This window comes from Berghia stephanieae, chromosome 13 (assembly GCF_034508935.2).
Source record: "Berghia stephanieae isolate SIO BIC M18660-M18661 chromosome 13, UCSD_Bste_1.3, whole genome shotgun sequence".
Classification (NCBI taxonomy): domain Eukaryota; kingdom Metazoa; phylum Mollusca; class Gastropoda; order Nudibranchia; family Aeolidiidae; genus Berghia; species Berghia stephanieae.
The window spans coordinates 36,663,709-36,668,018 of NC_088372.1; the positions used below are offsets into that span (position 1 = coordinate 36,663,709).

General features: G+C 42.5%; 1 protein-coding gene across 5 annotated transcripts in view; it reads left to right on the forward strand.

The window, feature by feature from the left end:
* Positions 1-4,310, forward strand: part of LOC144959015 (electrogenic sodium bicarbonate cotransporter 1-like) — a 178,961-nt gene that overhangs the window by 95,737 nt on the left and 78,914 nt on the right. The gene's annotated exons all lie outside the window — the stretch shown is intronic.

Below are 4,310 nucleotides of genomic sequence, written 5' to 3' on the forward strand. Positions count from 1 at the left end.
GTTTGTTTGTTTGTTTATTATTTGTTTTTGCTTTTCACATATTTTTGTCATCAAAATTTTCCGTTGGTGGTGTTAAATTTTAAGCTTAATAATAAATATGCTCTTATATAGCGCACGATATTCTCTCTCTCTCTCTCTCTCTCTCTCTCTCTCTCTCTCTCTCTCTCTCTCTCTCTCTCTTCCCCCGTAAATACGTGTTTGTCTCGAGTACGGCAGCTAACCTCCTCCTTACTTTGTCAATGTGATAACACCCTTAAAAACAACAACAGGCAGTATTCCTTTGAGTCTCATGAAATACAATATTATATATCTAGCGAATCTGCAGGCTTTCGCCATGTTAATTTGCGTCCATAGACATTTATTGCTTGCTCCCTCTGCAGGTCTTACCACTCACTCGCTTAATCCTCTCTCATCATCGGTTGCTTGAGGCAACAAACAGCAAGTGATCGCCAATGGTTTCTGGTCTTTCGATGCATGGGTTACAGTCTCTGGACTCTTAGTGCGGCTATGTGGTCTTGTGGTATGACACTCGCTTTCGGGTCGGAAGGTCCTGGGTTCGAGCCTTGCTCGCTCGGCGCATAGTTGAGTGCTTGGAAAAGGCTCTTTACCCACATTCTCACCGTACTCAGTTGTAAAATGAGTACCTGACCGTTAAGAGCGTTGTCTCTGTCGGAAAAAAAAGTAATATCGCGTAACTAGCGACATGTCTTGTCCTACATGTTAAGTGTTGATGTTGGCCAGGGACCCTTCGTAAAGTGCTTTAAGCACGTTTAGTGGATATTGCGCTATATAAAAAAGCTCAACGTTAGTTCTCTCTGTACAGTTCTTTTGCAGACTTCCTTTAGATCAGACAATGCCTACAGGAAAATGTAAAACGTCGTAGTTTTTAAGGGAATAAAAATTGTAGTTGCCGTAGTTTACTTTAAAACTCAACAAGTTACCCTCACAGTAAGTAGATAGCACTTTAAAATCCTGAAGATTATGTAGTCTGGTGTCAGTTCTTTTCAATAAGTTTTAATAACTTAGAAATGCCTTTAAATTTAAATTTTTTTTTTTAAATTGAGCTTTATATAGCTCAATATCCACTTATGTGCTCAAAGCGCTTTACAAGGGGTCCCTCGTCAACAGCAACACTTAACATGTAAGACGGGACATGCCGCCTGTTAGGCGATATTACAATTTTTCGGACAAAGACAACGCTGTTAACGGCAACATACTCATTTTACACCTGAGCACGGTGGACTCAACTATGCGCCGAGCGCGAGGCTCGAACCCAGGACCTTCCGATCCGAAAGCGAGTGTCATACAACAAGACCATATAGTTCTGAAACTGGAGCCAAAATGTCGTAATTCTACCAATTTTTCACAGTACTAGACAGGTCTGTCTTAGATATACTTTGGTTCTTTTTTTTTTTTTCATTGTGGAGTCCAGTATGTCTTATCTATCTTCAATGGCTTGCATTTGTACGGCTATGTGGTCTTGTAAGACCAAAACGGAGGCTGGATGGAGGGCACAACGTGTTGTAACAAAACTCCAATGTCTAGTCGTTTTCTTTGGACACGACGTGACGTAACCACGTTGTCATCAAGGACATCCATAGAGGAGTAGACTGACGCTTTCGTGCATCTTCTGACAAAACGGAGCTGGATGAGGACACAACGTGTTGTAACTCCAATGTCTAGTCGTTTTCTTTGGACACGACGTGACGTAACCACGTGTCATCCAAGGACATCCATAGACTGACGCTGTCGTCGTGACGATCGCACACCTAACGTGTCATTTAGAGATGAACGAGCCGGAAGTGCGGCTATGTGGTCTAGTGGTATGACACTCGCTTTCGGATCGGAAGGTCCTGGGTTCGAGCCTCGCTCGCTCGGCGCATAGTTGAGTGCTTGGAAAAGGCTCTTTCCTCACATTCTCTTATCGTACTCAGCTGTTAAAACGACTACCTGGCCGTCAACAGCGTTGTCTCTGTCGACAAAAAAAATGTAATATCGCCTACAGGCAGGGATTCTGTTTTTTGTGGGCTTTATTAAACTTTATAATTCACACTTTTATTTACACGAATAAATTGCACTCAGAATCTAATTCTGTTCATTATTTGAACAATTCCCTCATGTCTCCGTCTCCGGTTGTGAGGAGGGAGGAGGTGCTTGTAGAACAGATATGGTATCTTTTGGCTCTCCCGTCACCAATCTTCTGCCTTTGAACTGGCGCCGACATGATCTTGTGGAGTGACACAATTCCCGTAACATCCCAGTCAGCGAACAAATTAAAAATGGGTGACATTGATGGAGAAGTAAGTGAATATTAAACAATAAAATAAGCCAATTCCAGCCAAGTCAAATCCGCTTTTAATTATTGCCTGTTTATGAATACAAGTGGGGAGAAGGGGGGGGGGGGGTTCCGATAGCTCAGTTGGTAGATCACTCGCTTTACGCGTACCGAGTAACTTTGAGATTTATTTTATTCTTTTGCGGACTCCCCCCCCCCCCCCCCCCCCCCCCCCCCCCCCTGTCCATGATTCACTCACCAAGCAGTCAGTGGTGGGATAGCTGGGTCTGCTTCAAGTAGATATTACAGCTGATAGAAGTCATGGACCGACCGGAAAAGGACGTAATTATTGTATGACCCCCCCCTCCCCCCCTCCTCTGTCTGTCCTGTCCATCGAGCAGTGGTTGAGTAGCTGGGTCTTTTAGATTTGACGGAAAGTGCGTTGTTGCTATAGACTAGCCTCCTACCCAAGGGGTAGCAAGAAATTATTGCTCATGCTTTTGTCCTTTTGACGCTATAGAAACCAGGGTAAACTTTGGTTCCATGGGCCAAATATCTCTGAAGCACTTTAAAAAATGTGTTTGTTTGTTTGTTTGTTGTTAATGTTTATTTTTTTATTTTTGACTGGGTGACCCGACCGATTTGACACCGTATTAATATTGAGTGTTGGGCCACATGACAACCATACCACCACATTCACTCCCACGATTAATCCCAGTCTCCTCCTAATCCTTAGATAATCCACGTCGTTATAATTAATATTATCATCTTCATGGTATTTTCATAACAATCATCATTAACGTAATCTTCTCAAGCCCGAATATATCATGGCGGTTCTAAATTTAGACTAGCGGAGAGAGTGCCGCAAACCGTAGCCTCTTTCCTCCGCCTTTATTCTTCCCATAGGGCAAATTTTTCTTTAGGGTCTAATACATGGGACGACTGGAATAACTCAGGCGTCAGCCGCAGTGCAGCGCTGCCAACTGAGCTAAGGCGAGGTGACTTGCTCGATCAAGGCCACACAACACAGCGGGTATTCGAACTCGGCACCTTTCGGCTACGACGCAAATCCTGTACAATGAGCCACGTTGCCCTACAAATCGAGCGCATAATAATAGGGCAGAGAAGTTGTGACGTCACACCTGCTATTCCGGTTCCAAATTCATTGGAAACGTATGTAACCAGTCCTTCGGATGACTTATGATGAATGAGTTCCATATTGAATCATGAGGTATTATAACTATTTTAGTCACTGGATGGATGTACAGGCAGACTCTTGTGATAACGGGACATAAAAGAAGGGTGATGCATGATCTTTATAGACGACTAGCTTTTATGTAGACTAAACAATATGATGGAGGTACTTACTATGTCTTCTGTCCCCCTATATCTGTTTTCCAACTTGCTTTCTGTCTTTGTCTTAGAATGAGATTACTTGGTTTTTTCCTGGCCGGATACCCTGGCTGGGAGGGAAACAGTCAAATGTATAGTGAGTTTTGGGAGATGATATTTTTTTCCTAAGTCATCTCTCTGTTATGCACTGTAGTATGTTTTGTTTACATATTATATATGATTTGTCAACATTTGTGTGTATTCCTTTTAGTGGGGACATGTGCTTGTGTCTGGATGAGACTTTTAGGTGATCTCAAACTAAGTACACTGATAGTGTGCTCTTGAAATCTACATCTGTTCCCTATTTGAACCAATTCCCCTTTGTCTGCCGTATTCTTGGGTGCTTTAATTGTAATTCAAGAACTTTTTACTATCCCATATTCTTCCTTTTTACTGGCGCTGATATGACCTTAATGTGTTGCAAGCGCTGTAAAACCCTTAAAAACAATCAAAACAATACCATCACTCTGAAATCAGAAGATCCATTACACAAGGCATGTATCCAATTGTCTGGTGGACTCGTTTTACACTTCCAATGGGGATTTGAACCAGTTAAAAAAAAACCAAAAACATTGAGCTTTTATTAGCGCAATATCCACTAAACGTGCTCAAATCGCTTTACAAAGGGTCCCTGACCAACAGC